General features: G+C 43.2%; 1 protein-coding gene and 1 long non-coding RNA gene across 3 annotated transcripts in view; one reads left to right on the top strand and one right to left on the bottom strand.

Annotated features, from left to right (window-relative positions):
- The window catches only part of MDGA2 (MAM domain containing glycosylphosphatidylinositol anchor 2), a 652,332-nt gene that overhangs the window by 539,989 nt on the left and 91,738 nt on the right, over positions 1-20,605 (top strand). The gene's annotated exons all lie outside the window — the stretch shown is intronic.
- Positions 4,312-13,501, bottom strand: LOC115651673. Its single transcript, XR_004000405.1, has 3 exons — positions 13,419-13,501; positions 12,764-12,770; positions 4,312-4,322 (listed from the first exon to the last, which is right to left on the bottom strand). It is a non-coding gene; the product is annotated as an uncharacterized LOC115651673 (long non-coding RNA).

Genomic DNA, 20,605 nt, shown 5'->3' with positions numbered 1-20,605 from the left:
TCTGGAGATATTTAAGAGTAGGTTAGATAAATGTCTATTAGGGATGGTCTAGACAATATTTGGTCCTGCCAGGAGGGCAGGGGACTGGACTCGATGACCTCTCGAGGTCCCTTCCAGTCCTGGAGTCTATGCGTCTATGTTAGCCTGATTGGGACAAGGACCACAATGGCTCTCCCAAGAAACCTGTGCATTGCCCAAGTTCTGGATGAGACCTTTCAAGAGATCACTGAGGCCTATTCCACATCTAGGCATGCATGTGGCCCTAACGCTCCTCGCCCCAAGAGCCTGCACTGAATAACTTCCTTCCCAAAATAAAAGCCGCTTACCAGGAACCTCCTCTGGTGTTTGTCCTTCCCCTAGCACCGGCCGCTGTGACTAGCTACCTTCCTCCTGGCTTGAGAACAGCTCCTAGCTGCATGCATCTAGGGATTATGGGGTGTCTTCCTCCTCCTCAGCACCCTCACTCCCACTTTCCTCCTCTTCCTCCTCCTGCCTTGTTGAACTGGGCTCTGAAGTGTCCATGGTGGTACTCAGAGTGGAGGTGGGGTCACCCCCAAGTATCGCATCCAGCTCTTTGTAGAAGGGGCAGGTCACAGGGGCAGCACCAGAGTGGCAGTTTGCCTCATGGGCTTTGTGGTAGTCACTCTGCAGCTCCTTCAATTTAACCCTGCACTGCAGTGCGTCCCAGTCATGGCCCCATTCCATCATGTCCTTTGATATGTGGCCGAAGGTAATCATAATTCCTATGGCTGGAGCGCAGCTGAGACTGGACAGCTTCCTCCCCCCAAACACTGCTGAGGTCCAGGACCTCGCCATTACTCCATAGCAGGGATCGCCTGGCCCGTGGAGGCATGGCCATCTGGATAGATTCGCTTAGAGCACTCCATGCCTGGGGGCTGAGCAAACAGGAAGGGGATTTTCAAAATTAAAGGGCGGGTCTGACGATTGGTCACATGAAGGCAGGGCAGTAGAGTTCAAAGTGATGACCAGAGTGGCTAGAACAGGCATTGTGGGACACTTCTGGAGGCTGATCAGAGTGCGTTAACAGACCAGAGCGTCCACATTGGTGCTGCCGCGCTCCAGTTGGGGTGCATCAAACATTATTCCACTTGCTGAGGTGGAATACCAGGAGGGCTCTAGCCACGGAGTCCAGGCGCTCTACGTGCCTTGCCAATGTGGACGTGTTGGGAGTTAGAGTGCATGAGGCTGCTTTAATGCTCTGTAACTCGCAAATGTAGCCATGCCCTAAGACAATGTAGAAATAATCCACTAGCGAAGTGACAGACCAGTTCCATAGGCTCCTCTCTGTTAAATGCAGTAGCACTCCTATATAGCACTTGCTCCCAAAGGACTGCACTGTATTGGATACAAATGATCACTTGTCCTGCAGATTTTTCAGTGTTGCTATCTGATCTAGGAACATTTTTTCAGACACTGTCAAAAGCTTCCATTTGCATCACCTCTTACTTAGATGCTTGTTTTGCTGCAGATAGCTGTGTTGACAAGATATTATTGTTTAACAGTCTTTTTGTGACACTCAGTTCTGTTTTCCATACAACACTTACTCTAATTCTTACACTGATCCTTCATTTATCAGATCTGTAGCACTAGTTGGTATGCAGCACTTGCCCACAGCCCAGTTCTTGTGTTTTAAATCCCATTGGATTTCCTTAGTGGGTGCAGCTCAACCAGCAAATAAGTTGCTACTTCCACTACTTACATAAGTTCCACTTTGTTTACTACTTCACTATTTTTCTGCACTTGCCAATAACTGATCTCCATGGGGTGTGTGTATGTCTATATATTAGTCCTTATTTACTGTGCAGGTAAATATGATCCTTGTATACATCTGGAAGGACTAAGATAAGAGAATTTTGAACTCCAGAAACGGTTCTCATAGACTCTAGGACTGGAAGGGACCTCGAGAGGTCATCGAGTCCAGTCCCTTTCCCTCATGCGACTGGACTAAACAAATCTGATTCCTAAATATTTACCTTTCCAAGTATCTTGAGTCATCATGCATGTCATGTATTATGTTGACCAGTTGGAAAGACAGCTCAAAGAAATTTTACAAAGACATTTCATATAACCAAAACTTTTGTGGATAATCAAATGACTTGTTAAGACAAAAATAATGAATTTTAAATTACATTTCAGCTGAGGAGCAATGTGGTCAATTCTCAGTATCGTCTGATTTCAGGGAAAAAAGAGAAAATGCTTTTTACAGCAAATATTACATTGGAAACATCAGAAAAGGAAAAATAGTGGGAGTTCATCTCCAGTTCAGCCAGCAGATGTCACTTTTGGTTATCTCTGACAAGACATGATGCGAGCACTGCAGTCCAACTGCTGTAGGTTCACAGCTGTCGATTGGTTCAGAAGAATCACAGGGAAAAGAAGAGACAGAAATAAGTAAAGGGAATGCAGAGAATCCTTTGGATGAAATGTGGGGCATTTCCTATGACTGCTCATCTTTATGTTAATTGAATTGTTGACTGAAACACCAGTTTATTAGTTCGGCACAAAAGGATTGCTACAGTTTGCAGCTGATGAATGTTAAATCATCTGAAAAGGGCAAATATCTCTTTTCAATCTTTTTTTAATCCATTTTCAAAATGAGCCTTTGTACCTGTTTGTTCAGAGATTCCAAAATCATCCTTTCTACACAAAGTGCTAAGCCATTATATATTATTTGTATTGCAGCAGTGCCTAGGCACCCTTGTTACAGACCAGGACTACCTTGTGTGAGGCACTGTATAAGCACAGAACAAAAAGTCTCTGCCTCAGAGAGTTTATGATCTAAGTATAAGACAAGAGATGACAGGTGGATACGTAGGGAGGTGTTGGAATCTCCATCCTTAGCGGTTTTTACGGTCAGGCTTGACAAAGCCCTGGCTGGGATTATTTAGTTGGTGTTGGTCCTGCTTTGAGCAGGGGGTTGGACTAGATGACCTCCTGAGATCCCTTCCAAACCTGATATTCTATGATTCTAAAAATGGGGAGCACAATGGAATAATAAGACAGTGCTGGTCACCATGGAAGGCTGTGGTCCTAGCACACCAGCAGCCTAGCCATTGCAAGTTTGTTTGTTTTGTAGGCATCACAGCAGAAGAAAGTTTAAAGGAGGGATTTGAAAGAGGACAATGAGCTGACATTGAGGATGTTTACAGGGAGTTCCTTCCAAGCAGGAGGGCAACATGGGAGAAAGCACAAAGGTGCTTCTTTGAAAATTTAACAAGCAGGCAATGAAGGGTGTCATTGTGGGCCAATCAGAGATGCAAGCTGATATCTTGATAGTGAAGCAGAGATGATTGATTGAGGAATAGGCTATAAAGAACCTTGAAAGTGAAGACAAGTAGCTTATGCTTGATGTGGCAGAGAAAGGGGAGCCCGTGGAGGGATGCAAAGAGGGGTGACATGGTCAAAGTGACCCGATGAGCTAGGAAAATTAACTTGATGGTAGCATGCGAGAGAAAAGGATGTCACAGTAATTGAGATGATCAGAGCCCGGAGTTTTAGCCCTGTGGCTGGAGAGGAAGGCTATATTTTAGAGGTGTCTGCAGAAAGAACATGCCAAATTTAGTCATTGCCTGAATTGTAGGATCTAGGGAGAGGTCTGAGTTGAATATCACACCCAGGTTACAGGCCTGAGAGACAGGAGAGATGGGGGTGGTATCCATCGTAATCAAGACATGCTGGAGCTGAGAGGCCTTGGGTGGTGGGGGAGGGGGAGATTAAGAGTTCTGTTTTAGCCATCTTGAGCCTGAGGTCATGGCAACACATCCAGGAGAAGAAGTTAGAGGCCATATCTACATTTGAGCTGGAAGGTGTAATTCCATCTTGAATAGACACACCTGATCTGCGATTGAACCCGTGTGCCAGAAACAGAAGGGTAGCTGCAGCAGTGGGAGGGGCCAGCCATATCAGGCGCAATCCTGTCTGAGACCCTAGGCACATATTGGTGTGACTAGACCCTCCTGCCATTTGCATCACCATAGCTGCACTTCTATTTTTAGCATTCTAGGTTGATCAGAGCTAGTGAGGGCATGTCTGCTCAAGCAGGAAATTGCACCTTCCAGTGGGAATGTACACATGCCCAGAGAGACTGGCTAAGATTTTAGTGTAGCCTGAAGGACACAGGTCTGTAGTACAGAGGTAAATTTATGTGTCACTCGCATAAAGATTCTAGTTGAATTTGTTAATGAAATTATCCAGCAACAAGGCATAGAAGGAGAAGAGAAGGGGACCAAGGGTGGAGCCCTCTGGTACCCCACCCCTGAATGTTTGAGGGTGTATGAGGAGGATTCTCTGAATCAGTGGTTCTCACTCTGGGGTACACATACCTCTTCCAGGGAGTACATCAACTCCTCTGAATATTTGCCTAGTTTTACAATGGGCTACATAAACAACACTAGTTAAATCAGTACAAATTAAATTTCACACAGACAACAATTTGTTTATACTGCTTGATATGCTGTACTCTGAAACGTAACTACGATATTTATATTCCAGTTGATTTATTTTATAGTTAGATGGTAAAAATGAGAAAGTCATCAATTTCTCAGTAACAGTGTGCTGGGACACTTTTGTATTTTTATGTCTGATTTGGTAAGGAAGTAGTTTTGAAGTGAAGTGAAACTTGGAGGTATGGAAGACAAATCAGACTCTTGAAAGGGGTCCAGTGGTCTGGAAAGGTTGAGAGCCACTGCTCTGAATGACACACTGAAGGAGTGATTAGAGAGGTGAGAGGAGAACCAGGAGAGGACAGAATCATGGGAGCCAAGAGAAGGCAAGATCTCGAGAAAAGGAGTTTGGTCAACAGTGTAAAGGCAGCTGATATATTGAGGAGTATGAAACGCTGGCTAGGAAAAGGTCATTAGGGACATTGGCAAGAGCAGTTTCAGTGGAATGCAAGGGGTGGAAGCAGAATTGGAGATGGTCTAGCATGGAATTGGAAGCGAGGAACTCGAGACAGACATTGTAGACAACACATTCCGTGAAAGGGAGAAGGGAGATAGGTGGTAGTTGGAGACACAAGGGCAGTCAAGGGTGGACGAAATTAAGGCATGTTTGCATTGTGAGGGGAAAGAACCAGAGGAAAGTGAAAGGTTAAGGAGAAGAGTAATGGAGTGGGTGAGAGTGGGAGCAAGGCAGATCAGGAGAGGGGGCAGGATGGGAGGAGGTCAATTGCATGCACAGAGGGGTTAGAGAAGAAGAGCCAGTGATAACCATCTGAGGTTATCCAGGCCAGTGGAGATGAAAGAAAGAATTGTAGGAGGATATGGGGGGAGGGGACAGAAAAGGGAGGTGGGGGGAGGGAGTCAAAAATGCAGAAAGGGTCAGTGGGATCGTCACAAGGGTCACAAATCAAGTGAATGGCCCTTTTGGGAATTGGAAGGGTTGAACCCAGGCAGCAGATCAAATAAAGAGGTGAGGAGAGGTCGGAATGGGCACTGAGAAGGACTGTGGGAACTTGTGAGGAGAGGGGGAGAGAGAGCGAGCCTGGAACTGAAGCCAGAGAGGAAAGCTTTTGGTGAGGAGTTGGGCAAACAGTAGGTGACAGCAACATGGAGGAGGAGAGGAGAGAAGAATGTGATGAAGGGCTGCTTGAAAGAATAGAAAGAGTGGAAAGGGGGAGGAAGAAGGGGGAAAGCCCAACAGCCCCACCATGGTCTGACCCACGGAAGGGAAACTGAGAGAAGGGGAGGCCTCTGTAAGAATGAGCGGCTCTGTCAGATGAGAGAGAGGACAGGAGCCGAAGGAGCCAGATATAAGAGGCAATGGGTGGCTACGATCGTTTGGAGATGGAGTGGACATTCGAGGAATGGCAAGAGAAGGGAGGGGGAAGTAGGACCGATAGGCATGAGGTTAGGAATGGTGGCACAGGGATGGGTGGGGGTGGAGGGAGGATCGGGTTTGGGACAGATATCACCAGAGAGGAGGAGGACATTGTGGATGCGGATGTGGGACCTGGGATTGTGCTGGTGAGGGGATCAGAATCGAGAGGGGAAGACATATGTTTCCTTTCACATATGCACATAAAGAATATAAAGCATCTTCAGTTTTTATTGGAAATCCTTCAAAAATGTATGTATAGTGTCTGATAAAATACAGGTGTAGCATCTTTCATACACCGTATCTTGCAGTATTCTGTTCGGTTCAATATATTATATCATTTAGGATTTATAATCCAGGTGCATTTCAGGAGAGGTGTGCAGCTACATTTTCCAAAGGGAAGAATTGTAAATCTACGATTTAAAAAAATATATGTTTATAGCTTCTTTTTTTTTTAAGTGCAAGACACTCTGATCATCTCCTGTACTGAACTGCTGATCATGTCAGGTTAAAATTGTGAATGCCCCCCCCAAAAGGAAGCAAAGATCATCAAGATGCTGCACTCACAAACTAATTCCAAACAAATTAGCATAAATAGATATAAATCGGGGGAGGGCATAAACAGACAAAGGAGTTAAATAACAACCTCCATATCTACTTAAGATTTCACTATTAGTGGCGTCCTGCCTGCAAATCTATTGCTGTTTGTCTACGCAAGACATGCTAAAGTAAACGTTAAGATGGGACTTTGAAACTCCATCTGTAGTCTGCCTGTATAGTTAGGGAGAAAATGTAGTTGAGTTTAAGAACATAAGAATGGCCAACCTGTGTCAGACCAAAGGTCCAACTAGCCCAGTATCCTCTCTTCCGACAGTGACGAGTGCCAGGTGCCCCAGAGGGAATGAACAGAACAAGTAATCATCAAATGATCCATCCCCTGTCACCCATTCCCAGCTTCTGGCAAACAGAGGCTAAAGACTCCATCCCTGCCCATCCTGGCTAATAGCCATTGATGGACCTATCCTCCATGAATTTATCTAGTTCTTTTTTGAATCCTGTTATAGTCTTCGCCTTCACAACATCCTCTGGCAAAGAGTTCCACAGGCTGACTGTGTGTTGTGTGAAAAAATACTTCATTTTCTTTGTTGTAAATCTGCTACCTATTAATTTCATTTGTTGGCCCCTAGTTCTTGTGTTACAAGAAGGAGTAAATAACATTTCCTTATTTACTTTCTCCACACCAGTCATGATTTTGTGGACCTCTATCATATCCCTCTGTAGTCATCTCTTTTCCAAGCTGAAATGTCCCAGTCTTATTAATCTCTCTTCATACGGAAGCCGTTCCATACCCCTTATCATTTTTGTTGCCCTTTTCTGAACCTTTTCCAATTCCAATATATCTTTTTTGAGATGGAGTGACCACATCTGCACACAGTATTCAAGATGTGAGCATACCATGGATTTATGTAGAGATAGTATGATATTTTCTGTCTTTTTATCTATCCGTTTCATAATGATTCCCAACATTCTGTTCCCTTGTTTGACTGCTGCTGCACGTTGAGTGGCTGTCTTCAGAGAACTATCCACAATGATTCCAAGATCTGTTTCTTGAGTGGTAACAGCTAATTTAGTGTGCCATTTTGTTGCCCAGTCACCCAGTTTTGAGAGATCCTTTTGTAGCTCTTTGCAGTCTACCTGGGACTTAACTCTCTTGAGTAGTTTTGTGTCACCTGCAAATTTTGCCACCTCAATGTTTACCCCTTTTTCCAGATCATTTATGAATATGTTGAATAGGACTCAGCCCAGTACAGACCCCTGGGGGACACCACTATTTACCTCTCTCCATTCTGAAAACTGACCATTTATTCCTACTCTCTGTTTCCTAGCTTGTAACTAACCTTCCTTCTTATCCCATAACAGCTTACTTTGTTTAAGAGCCTTTTGTGAGGGACCTTTTGAAATTGAAGGATAGTGTTTGCACCCAGTCTAATTTAAATATACAATACACATTATGGGATATGGTAAGTTTCCTGGAACATTATTTCTTATGCTACTTGGAAACTATACATGGACAACTTAGACAAAATGTAATTCTCCTGTGTACATTGTTTTAGTTTCTGAAGCTTTAAGGGATGAAAATCAGTGTCATGTGTGAAAAATCAAGCAAAGATCTACAAACAACAGGAGTTGGATGACTAGATCTCCATCCAAGAAATATTTACACATGTGCTTCACACCATCTGTATTTAGGACAGCACCTAAACATATGCTGAAGTCTCATTGACTGCTGTGGGACTTCAGCCTGTGTTTCAAAGTTAAACACATTGAATGTTTTGGGTTTTTTTTCTGAATTGGGGCCATAGTATTCTCCTTCCTGAATACCTTGCTGAAAATATCCCACTAGGTCGCTTATTCACCAGCATTTTATAATGTACCACGAAGAGGAATCAAAGTGATGTTTGGAAGTAGCTGCACGAGAGATGGGTTAATGGCCACATAAGCACAGTGTGAAATAACAAGGGCTTGTACAGTAGTGAGGTAGTGTGTCCTTTGGCTTTTTCAGTAACAATGAGGAACTAGAAATGGGAAGAGTTCTGTTTATTTCTTTGTCTGCTCCACTCTTGCATGCTTTACAAAATAGGTAATTCTGAAAGCTACGTTCCAGAACTCGACAATTCGTATCCCTCAGAAAATGATGTTTTAACACCATCTGCCATAACATTTTCTTTAATACCATTGAGCTGATTTCCTCTCCTGCACGCTGTCAGGAAAGTGTGTGTGTGTGTGTGTGTGCATTGTTCAGAAATATAGATGAACACAGCATGAAGATTTTGACCACCAGTGCCATGTGTGAAAAAGCTCTGTCACGTCTCTGTCATGTGTGGCTTCTTGTGGGAACATTGCAGATTGCTTTGCTATACTGGATTTCCATAGAACAGGATCAGCGGTGCGCAGTTAGTGACGGATACGTTTGTATGTGTGATACTGCATGTGCTGAGTGCCCTCTTCTCCCATTGACGTTAGAAGGAACTCAGAAGACTCAGCTCCTTGATATCCATGCCCTGTAATTGCAAAGGGGCAGGGGGGAAGGAGAGACCTCATATTATGATGGTTTTGTGGCTCGTCAGCACGTCAGGAATGTCTGGGCTGCTTGAAGTTTACTTTGGCTTAGGGAAGTGGATGGAGAACACTGGATCTTCTCCCAGCATAAACCAAGCCCACCTCCATGCAGCAGCTGGCCCAGAGAGAAGTTTCAGGTAGGGAAAGAAGGCAACGTTAACTGATCCCACTGCACATCCGCAAAGATTCTTCCTAAAGCTTGCCTGAAAATGAGCAATGGAAAATCAAGATGCTATGTGATAAGGGCCGTGTTAGGCTATTCATTTTCCGGGCGATTAGGGCCTATGCAAAGCACGTTAAAGTGCATGGAAAGATTTTGATTAACAGTGGGTTTGAGATCATGCCCGTCGTGCCCTTCTCATATGGTTGATATGGTGCTGGCCCATGATTTTCAAAAGTGGCGAGTAATTTTTGGGCACCTCCATATTTGGGTGGCTTAAGTGGGACTAAGTGTCGGAATGTGTTACGTAGCCATCCTATGAAAATCAGTTCCCTTTAAAGTGTCTCAGGCTGGCCACCTACAAATTAAGGTACCCCAAAGTACTGGCCGCTTTTGAAAATCTTGACCCTGGCAGGCGTGACAGCCAAGGAACTCTCATTTGTTTGATTTAGATAGAAGACGCTTTGGCTGTCGTCTTAGAATTTCCCTTCTCATGAACAGAACCATTAAAGAATAAATGCAAACAAAGTCCTTTGCTCACCATTAATGAACTAGAAATATTAAATTCTCACATTCATGTTTCTTGAGATCTAATGTTACATTCCTTCAGATTTCTATTCTAGCCTTTCTAAGAGACCAATATATTGCTGCATTTCATTTCAACCATCTTGCAATGACAGTGAGTGGGTAGGCATATTCTTGAACACTCTCAGCGTTGATAGTTATTTCCCTGGAGAGGGGTTCTATTTGTGTATATAGGCTGTTGAACTTGCTGCTGAGATGGTTGGTAACAGCTGGAGTTAGAGAATGCACAAGCAAGGTCCCGTGCATAAACCTCCCTCTTAGCTCTTACTTGAAATGAAGGTATCATAAACATACAGCTAAGGGTAGCATAAAATCCCTCCTTTACCTGTAAAGGGTTAAGAAGCTCAGATAACCTGGTTGGCACCTGACCAAAAGAACCAGTGAGGGAAGAAGATACTTTCAAATGTGTAGGGAAAGTTTTTGTTTTGTCTCTTTGTGGTGTTCTCTCCCGGTCAGTGAGGAAACAGGGCAGGGAAAATACGTCTCCCAAAGCCATACCTGAACTAAAGCCATCTATGATTACAAATTGTAACTAATAGGAAGGAAATGCATTAGATTATGTTTTGTTTTAGCTTGTGAATTTTCCCTCTGCTAAGAGGAAGGTTTATCCCTGTTTTGTAACTTTAAAGTTTTGCCTAGAGGGGAAATCCTTTGTGTTTTGAATCTTTTCGGTACCCTGTAAAGTTATCCTCCATCCTGATTTTACAGAGGTGACTCTTTTATCTTTTTTAAAAATAAACTTCTTTTAAGAACCTGATTGTTTTTCAGTGTCCTAAAGACCCAGAGGGGTTGATCTGTGCTCACTTTGCAAGCAATTGGTTAGGATATTGTTCACAAGCCTCCCGAGGAAAGGGGGTGTAGGAGCTTGGGAGATATTTTGGGGGAGGTAGGGCTCCAAATGGCCCTCCCTGAATGTTTGTTTAAGTCACTTGGTGGTGGCAGCTGTACTCATCCAAGGACAAGGAAGGGGAAGATTTTAACCTGAGCTGGTAGAAATAAGCTTAGGGGGTCTTTCATGTGTGTCCCCACATCTGTACCCCAGAGTTCAGAGTGGGGAGGGAACCCTGACAGAAGGACATAAAGGGGCAAAGACTGTATTCACCAGTAATGATGTGTGGCTTTCTGTGATAGGACAACTCACATGTGGAAAGTGACAGATTGCAGAAAGGCTGTCTAGGCCCGAGAACCACTTCCAGGTTTAGATAATTGTGGGGATGTAGTGAGCTTGAGCTAAGAGGGGGCTGCCTTTCCTTTCCAGAACATTACATCTGAATCCCAGGGAGAGTAGACCAATGAACATGTGTTGGTTTTTTTTTCAATTTGAGTATCTGCTCCAACTAAAGGAGTGAGTAGTTCCTCTGAGTACCACTAATGGTGAATATAGCCCTCGTGGGCCACACGTTGGTGAAGCAATATTAGCAAACACATCAGAATGTGTATTTGCTTTGATACGGTAGCTCTGGAGAGAAACGGAAAAATCTGCAGCCTCCTTTAGCTGTGTGGAAGGCCACGGAATACAACCATTCTGTTTCTCTATCCATCCCTGTACATTATACAGGTCATACTCATAGAGCACAATCTAATTCTGTATCCGCTACCGCGCCATCACATATTCCATGTACTCCACATAATGCATGGCAAAAAAATACTTTGGAAATCTTTTGCAGAGGTGAGCAAATGTATCTAACTATTTTTGCATCCTTCCCCTGGTAAAAGCTGTTACTGTGAGGCCAACAGTTCAGGGTAGAGAAGTAGAGAATAAATGAAAGGCAGGGAAGGGATAGCTCAGTGGTTTGCACATTGGCTTGCTAAACCCAGGGTTGTGAGTTCAATCCTCAAGGGTGCCATTTAGCGATCTGGGGCAAAAATCTATCTGGGGAGTGGTCCTGCTTTGAGTGGGTTGGACTACATGACCTCCTGAGGTCTCTTCCAACCTTGATATTCTGTTATATTTTAAAGCACTTCCACAACTGTTTAATAGACACAAAGACATTAAAGTCTGATCCCTTGAGAAGTGCTAGGGCTAGATTCTGCTGGCAAGCTGCTCCTTCCTATGTTACAAAGCTTCCATTTCTACCTCTGCAGAGTTGCTGGTTATCAGCTGATGATGTACAGTGATTATGATACACACACTCTTTCTGTCCCTGTGTCCTTACACACACAGTGAAGCAGTCTGACAATGCCCCTTCCTACGTCCATTAGGCAGCAGGTGGGTGAGGTGGCGGTTTGGTCAGAGCAGCAGGGGGATGGCCAAATCATAAGAGAGAATAGCTCACGCCCAGACATGTTGGAGTCAAGCCATTCCTTGCACCTCTAAGTACACACAGGAATGTGCTTGGAGGGGAGAGACCCCTTTGCTTCCAATTGGCCAGCCAGGGAAGGATGAAGGGAACTGATTGGCTTTCACAGTCCTCTTCTCAATGTCCCAAGCACCAGGGGCCATCTGCCATATTGCTGCTCTCTGTCCCTGTAGGTGCAGGATATTGAGCTGGGTTTCCAGGATGCCAGGAGCTGACCGATGGCCTGTTTGGGGAATTAGGAAGGAGGTTTTTTTTATTTTTTTTTCCCTCCATTGGGTCATATTGGCAGAGGCTGAAGGTATTTTTGCCCTCCTCACAACATTGTGGTGTTCAGGTTTAGGTTAAAAGAAGTAAGTACAGAAATGTTAATGCTAAGAGATAATAGAAGAATGCTTAACTTGGCTCCACTAGTGCCTGATGTCCATGCAGATAAAGAATAAAAGGGCAATATCCCAGAGGAGAGTGAAATCCACAATGTGGCTGGAGATCTTGTGCCTCCAAGGAGAAGAGGAAGGGAGGCCTGATTTTTTTTTTCAGAAGTCTTGGAGCACTGAAGAGGTTCCAAAGAACTGAATTAAAGCTAATATTTTGCTAATATTTGAAAGGATAAACAGAATGACCCAGGTCATTGTAGGCTTGTCAATCTGACATAGATCATGGACAGAATAAAGGAATGGCTTGAATGGGATTCAAGTAATAAAGAAAAAAATAATACAATTAATGCCAATTAACATGAGTTTATAGAAAATAGATCCTGTCTAACTAATTGCCTTTTCCTGATAAGATTATAAATTAGGTTGATAAAGGTAACAGTGTTGATGTGGTGTAGATTTCTGTAGGATGTTTGACTTAGCACCATGCAACATTCTGAATAAGAAACTGGAACAAAATGAAATATATATGACTTGGATTAAAAACTGTCAGACAGATCTCAGAATATTACCATAAATGGGAATCATCAAGTGGGCGTGTTTCTACTGGGTCCTGCAGAGATTGGCTCTCAGACCTCCACCATTTAACATTTTCATCAATGACCTAAATGAAAACATAAAATTATTATTGATAAAATTTACAGATGAGACAAAAATTGGGGGAGTGGCAAATAATGAAGATAACAGGTCACAGATACAGAGCGATCTGGAACACTTGGTAAACTGGATTAAGCAAACAATGCTTCTTTCAGTACTACCACATGTAAGGTCGTAAATGCAGGCTCTACTTACAGGATGAGATACTCTGTCCTGAGAAACAGTGACCCGGAAAAAGACTTGAGAGTCATATGGGATTAGCTGAACCTGAGCTCCCTGTGCAACACTGGGGCCAAAAGAGTTAATGCGATCCCTGGATGTATAAACAGGGGAATCTCCAGGGGGAATAGAGAAATTATTTTACTTCTGTATTTGGCACTGGTCCAACACTGCTGGAATCCCGTGTCCAATTTTGGTGTCCACAATTCAAGAAGGATATTGAAAGATTTGAGAGGGTTCAGAGAAGAGCCATGAGAATGATTAAAGGATTTGAAAACCTGCCTTAAAAGTGATAGCTTCAAGGAGATCAGTTTATTTAGCTTAACAAATAGATGGTTAAGGAGTGACTGACCAGTCTGTAAGTACCTACTAGCAGAACAGAAATTTGATAATAAAGGGCTCTTCAGTGTAGCATACAAAGGTATAACAAGGTCCACTGGCTGGCAGTGGAAACTAGACAAATTTAGACTGTATAATAAGATGCAAATTTTTCATAGTCAGGGTAATGAACCATGAGAACAATTTTCCAGTCGTTGAGATGGATTCTGCATCACTGGAAATTTTTAAATCAAGATCGGATTTTTTTTCTAAAAGGTCATGCTCTAGTTCAAGCAGGAATTAATTCAGGGGAATCCTAAGGCCTGTGTTACACAGGAGATCGGATTAGATGATCACAATGCTCCTGTTTTTATAATTTGTGACGTCTTCACAGGCTGAGAGCCCTCTTGGCATCATCTACCCTCATTGGCAGAGGGTGGGGGCAGAAGAGGATTCAGAAGTGAACTGAATCCCGGGGTTAAGATGATGAGGATCTACTCTGAGTTATTGGTTATATGTTGGGAACCCTGCACTGATCCCAGTTAAATTTCTAGTATATGAGAGAGAGAGGACGGATAGCAAGTCCCTTCCCAGTTGTTAAGTTCATTAATTTGCATCCTGCTGCTTAAATCTACCTATATCTGTCTTTCATTCACCTGTATGTCCTGATCCAGCTACACATTGTGTGGAATAACATTTCAGCAATGTCTCCCAGCTGTAAATAGCGTACACTACAATAGGTTAGTGACTCAGTTTTAAGGATCTGCAAAGAGAGTATTCGCCTTGATTTTCTGCTGTTATTGATGTGAAAGTCACCTGTATTGTTAACAAGGTTATCCTGGGGTGGTTTGTGGGTAACATCGCTATTAGACACAATGAATTTGCGCTATAATGACATTACTTCAAGGAGACGCATGCTGGTCATGATCCCCGTGTTGCAACTCTTATGACAACAGTGGGATTCTGTTTGCAGATCAAAGGCTGGAAACATGTAGAGGCCACGGTTAGATAATATAAGTGCTGATTAGTAGGCGGATGAATAAGAATATAAACAATCTGCTAGAATCTAACCCTAGAATTTCCATTCTGTATTACACTGCACACAGCCCAGAAGCATAAGCTTACGTGAGGCTCCCATATATGGAAAGAAGGAAAATCCTTTCCAGGCTTTGCTGCATTTCATTTAGGCATATTTGACTTGTGCTGCTCTGTTAGAAATGACTCTGCTGACCCATGGGGAATGATGGGAGATTTATATAAACAGCCTCATTTCTGTCCCAGTTATGTGCTTGCTTTTCAGCAGAGACAGGCCCCTGCTGTGGTGAAGACTTGCCGTAAGTCTCATGCTCCCGGATGCTGATGGTCTGAGGAGCCATGCCCACATTTCAAACCGGAACAGAAGATATGCGAGGCAATCTGAGCTTCTTAAGGGATGAGGGGTCAGAGATTTCAGGCAGGGGTGGTTTAAAATTTTAACCACAAAGTTCACCACTTGGTGCCCCTAAATAGCCCTTTCCACTCCAGTATACTATCCTCACCTCACCTGACTGTCTCCTGGGATGGACTCTTCTCTTCCACCCAAGTCCTTTATCCATCATGTCCGTATGGTCAACCCAGCTTATCCAGCACACCCTGGCAGACACTGCATGAGCACCTGCACTTTGCTCAGATTGCGGTGTTTTCTTGCTGTGCCCTGCACAGTGAACAGATCAGTGAAAGAATCAGACACATTATGGTATCTTTCTTAAGAGCAAATACTGTATTCAGTGCTCTGCATAACTTTCCCTCACCCTCCAAATCGTAGAGCTTTTGAGGTGAGATTTCTCACGCTTGATCTCAATTCAAAAGTGAGATTTGTGTGTGTTGTTTTCCTGATCGCTTAAAGAAAACCAAACCCTATCTGTTTTATGGTGGCAGTTCACCAAATGCAAGAAGCAGCTGATGCTACAGAAAGCACCTCAGTTTTTATTACAAAAAATGTAATCTCAAAGGAAAACAGTAACATTGATTTTTTTTTCTGAAGTATCCCCAGGTTTTGACCAATTAACATGCGGACCAGGTATATTGCAGTACTTATGTATGATTGCGGGAGAGTTCCACTAAGGGCTGTAATATGTAGTGATGACATTTGGACCTGGAAACCACAGCCAAGGACTAGGCTCCAGCGTGCTAGTCACTATAATGCATGTTCAACCTTTTTTGTTTTCTTATGGTGTGATACGAAAACACTTTCCTGCCTCTGCACTTCAATACATAATTCAAGTTAGTCATATCTTTTAAATGCCCAGGTAACTTAAAGTGGTTTCAGTTATAAAACGTGGCAGGCACATGGGGCCAAATCTTCAGCAGCATTGGCATAATAGAATGCGGCTGAAGATCTGGTCCATAGCTCTCCATAAAGAGTGTGTGTTTTAATTTTTAAAAGGGATTGACAAATTAGGGACCTCATATATGAGAGAGAATTGTATCCCCCATATGCATCGGACAATATTGTCCTTACTGACACCAGGACACGCTGGGACTGGTCCAATTCCTACTAAAGTCAGTGGAAAGATGCCCACTGTGTCGAATGGGAACTGGGTTAGCTCTGTAGTGTACAGTTATGCATCAATATCCGTAACTCTCTCTCATGGCCTGGCAACTGGCAGTGCAAATTCTACATACCCTAGGGCTGTGCACCCCAGACTTCAGCGCACCTAAGAGTGTATCAGGTAAAGCAGAGGAGGTGCATCCCAACAGGAGACCCAGCAGAGGAAGGCGGAGATCATTGCCAGAAGGGAAATGGGGAGAGACAGGACTGGTCGTCCCAGGAGTCTCCAACCAGGCCTCACTTATCAGTGGTTACAGACCCTTCCTGGGTCAGTGGATTGAGCAGTCCCCTCTTAACACAAGGGAATGGCTGACTGTGACTATGTGTAACACCTCAGAACAGGTCATTGAGTTAGTTCTTAACAGAATTGATCGTTTGGATTCCTTTACATTGCTGCATCGTGGCATTTAATCCTTATTTGGCCAAATGTCATTGCTACAGCTATTGGATCATTTCTCTCCACTCTCTAGCTACTTCCAAGGACAGTCTTTGCTGAATACCACCATCTACTGGAAGCAGCACAATTGCACTGTTGCAGATTTGCATTTATTATGCATCTGTCCTAGCTCAAAACAAATGATTTCGGTGAGGGCTTAGATCTCCATGGCCCAAGTGAACCATCTTCAAAAGAGACATTTGGTGAATTCCAAAACAATATCCAGCTTTCTGGTGCTACTAAATGTCACAGATCAAGCGTTTAATGTTGTGGTGTTAAATTTTCATTACTAAAGTAAGGCTTGTGTGTTAGGATGGAATTGGAACTGTACACAAGTCCTTGTTATATTAGAAAATGTGACTTTGTACCCATGTTGTGATGAGAGTCTGATAACATATCCATTCTGTATGACTCTTGAGATGCCATTATGGTCATCTGCAGTAGATGGGGGAAGATTATTATTTGCGTTCAGCAAAACTGTATTCAATAAAGATAGACACAGGCAAAGTGCTTAAACTCCCATGTGACTTTTTCCTCTGAAAGATAAGTATGAGCCCAAGTAATAAAGGGTCAATATGCAACATAAACATATCTGTCTATCTCTGGCATAACATGGCACCATAGAATGGAACATTACAAAGATATGGGACTTTTCCATATGGTTAGTTCTAAACTTTTCCTCCAGCAGCTACTTGTGATAGCAATAATGGCCTCAGTCTAGGAACTTTCCCTAGGCATCAATGACTGACTGAGGTTCCTGGCTCTCACCTTCACCTCAGGGGGTTGGACTAGATACCTCCTGAGGTTCCTTCCAACCTTGATATTCTATGATCCTCAGGAAATGCCCTGGGCCTTCATCGTTATTGCTGACATAAATGTCAGGGTTACGTGTTTTGCATAGAGTAGTTTGGGCCAAAGGTTTTTGTCTTTTCTCGTTATATTTTTTTCATCTCCCATTTCATTTCCCTTTTTCGCTTTTCCCCACCTTACTGGCTCTCCGTAGCAGTGATGGCCATTTGTGTATATGGCCACTATGGTTATGAGTGGTAATGAAGCCGAAGACCCTTTGTGTCTAAAGCGTGAAAGGAGAGCTCCTTCAGCTGGGCCGCAGTCGTAGGCTGTATACCGTCATTGCAGGGGACATCTACTAGAGGGAGACACGACTGTACGTGCTTGGCCAGTGCATTATACCTGCACAGTATTGTAGTTCCTTCAGTCCTTAATACTTCTTAATCCATTGTTTATAACACTGACACACATTGAAAATGCCTGACCCTCAAACTCCATTTGGTTATGCTGGGTTCAGCGACCAAGATGTTTGAAACCTACCCACCCTGGCTATATCCTTCAGGCTAACTTGAGCTGCAGATTAGCTCAGATGGGTTGTTAGCTGTGCTACACGTGATTAGTGCTAGAAGTTCTCTCTGTATAATTTAAGTTGTGACTCACTTTTGGTTGGGAACTTAGACTTGATCCTTCCCTTCCCTGGGGTGGGTCAAACCAAGCCAATCTGTCTGAAATTTTGCACATGTTGAGTGAAGTCTTCGTCCCATTTAAATCAGTGGTAAAACGTGCATTGACTTCAGTAGGGCCGGGATTTCACCTGTGGTCTTCTACCGGGTTACAAAGTCATTTAATTTTCATAACGTTTGCGGGTAGTTGGACAAAGGTGATATTAAAGAGTATTTTGAATACACAGATTATAATCTCTGGGAGATCTGATGTGAATGTTACAATGTGCACAGCTGCAGTCTGCAAACATTGACATATTGGTGGGTTTGGACACTGAAGAAGGGCTATCAGGATGATAGAAGCAGAAAACAAGGCCTGGAAACGTCTGGCCTAGAATAGGGTTTCTGAGAGCACCAGGTCACCAAAACCAGTAATGCTCATGAACTGTTTTGGCAGCCCTAATTCCAAAAAGGTCTTTTACATTCTCTGAGCAGAAGCTCCAGTGGAGATTTTAATCCACACGAGATTTGCAGTTGTTTACATGACACTAATATTTCACAACATGCAAATACATTGTCTTTCATAGACTACATGTTTTAGCAATCTGTCTCAGAACATTTTGTAAAGCCTCTTAAATAGGAAATTCCCAGACAAAAACTTTGTTAAACTTGAGGGGTTTTATTTTTCAGATTTTACCTGAACTTAAAAATGTTTGGCTTTGTAATGTTTCTTTTGATAAAAATGCAATGTTGTTTTAAGAGTTACAACTCTCATTCCAACACAATCAGTTTTTGTTTGTCTGATAACTGTACTAACACTAACATTGTGGGCAGAGCTATGCATGGGATGGATGTTCTATTTCATGAAGTATTTCAAGATTTCAACATTTGACTTCATTCCAAATTGCAGTGAAAATTTTAAATGTTCAAATTCTCCATAAAGAAAAATAAAAAAAAATCAGTCAATTTTTGTCAATCAAAAAAGGTGTTTCTATAAAAATCAAACTCTTTTGTTTTGATTTTGACTTTTTAAAATGTTGTATTATTTTATAATACATAACATAATACAAAATCCCAAAAATCAAAACCAAAAAATCAATTTGTAGATTCCAAGACACACAGAGACCGCTGTGGGTACGAAGCCTGGCCTTCTGTATGATGCAGGCCCCAGAACTTCCCTGAAGTAATTCCTGTTTGAACTAGAGCATATCTTTTAAAAAAATCCAATCTTGATTTAAAAAATTGCCAGTGATCGAGAATCTACATCTGTTTCAAAAAGAAAAATTGAAATTGTTCATTATGAAAATGCTGAAATATCTGATTTAGACTTTGTCAGACTTTTGGGAAGCAGGGGGCCATTTGAAATGACATTCCAGCTGTTTGATCTGATATTTCAAAGCATTTCAGTTTCAACAGAAATGCATATTCCGAAAGAATTATGGTTCTCTTCAAGTTTCTCCAGCCAGTTCTAATTATAAGCAAAGTGTCTCCTCCTTCAGTGAGAAAATACATTGCATGTAAAGACGTTAATAGCATTTCTGTGTATGAGTCAAGAAATACCCTAAGGCGATTGCATTTTAATAAGAGCTCAAATATCATTTCATCATATGTACAGAAATCGTATTAGGCTTTTCCTAATTTAAGGAACAAAAATTTACACTATGGTAAACTGTTAGTATATCACAGTGCATTTGAAAATGCCACTTCAAACTCTATGTTTATTGTGCAATATCTGCATATGTATCTGAATAATATACTGTGGCTATAACTATACATTTGTAGGACTAGGACTGAAGTATGGAACAGAGGTATAATATTTTCAGGTTGCAGTACATGACGTCATTTGAAATTGATTCTGTTATGTGTGGCAGTTATGCTTAATGTATTTGGTCTGACAGAGAATTTGGAGCAGGGGTGGGAAAACTACAGTCTGTGGGCCAGAACCAGCCTGCGAGCCATTTTAAGCTGGCCCGTGAGTCCCACCAGGGCGCCGAGTCAGGGTACCTCACCATGCGGCTCGGCTCTGCTCCGGCGCTCCAGCCGGGGCACTGGGTCGGTGGGCTGCACCACGTGGCTTGGCCCCGCTCTGGCCCTCCAGCACTCCAGCCAGGGTGCTGGGGCAGTGTACCACGTGGCTCCCGGAAGCCACAGCATGGCCCCACTCAGAGGGTCAGGGCCTGTTGCATCCATAAGAGCCGGAGAAGGGATGAGCCACTTCAGGTAAGCGCCACTCAGAGCCTGCATCCCTGAGCCTTTCCCCACACCCCAACTCCCTGCCCCAGCCCTGATCCCCCTCCCACTCTCCAAACCCCTCGATCCCAGCCCGGAGCACTCTTCTGCATCCCAAACTTCTCATTCCCAGCCCCACCTCAGAGCCCACACCCCTAAATGGAACCTGCACCCCTTCCCACACCCCAACCCCAATTTTGTGAGCATTCATGGCCCTCCATACAATTTCCATTCCCCAGTGTGGCCCTCAGGCCAAAAAGTTTGCTTACCCCTGATCTGGAGGCATAATAGTCTGATATCCAATGTCAGTCACTTTAGCCATGCAAGACCTCTT

The sequence above is a fragment of the Gopherus evgoodei genome, chromosome 4 (genome assembly GCF_007399415.2).
Source record: "Gopherus evgoodei ecotype Sinaloan lineage chromosome 4, rGopEvg1_v1.p, whole genome shotgun sequence".
NCBI lineage: Eukaryota > Metazoa > Chordata > Testudines > Testudinidae > Gopherus > Gopherus evgoodei.
This window is presented reverse-complemented; position numbering and strand designations above follow the sequence as displayed.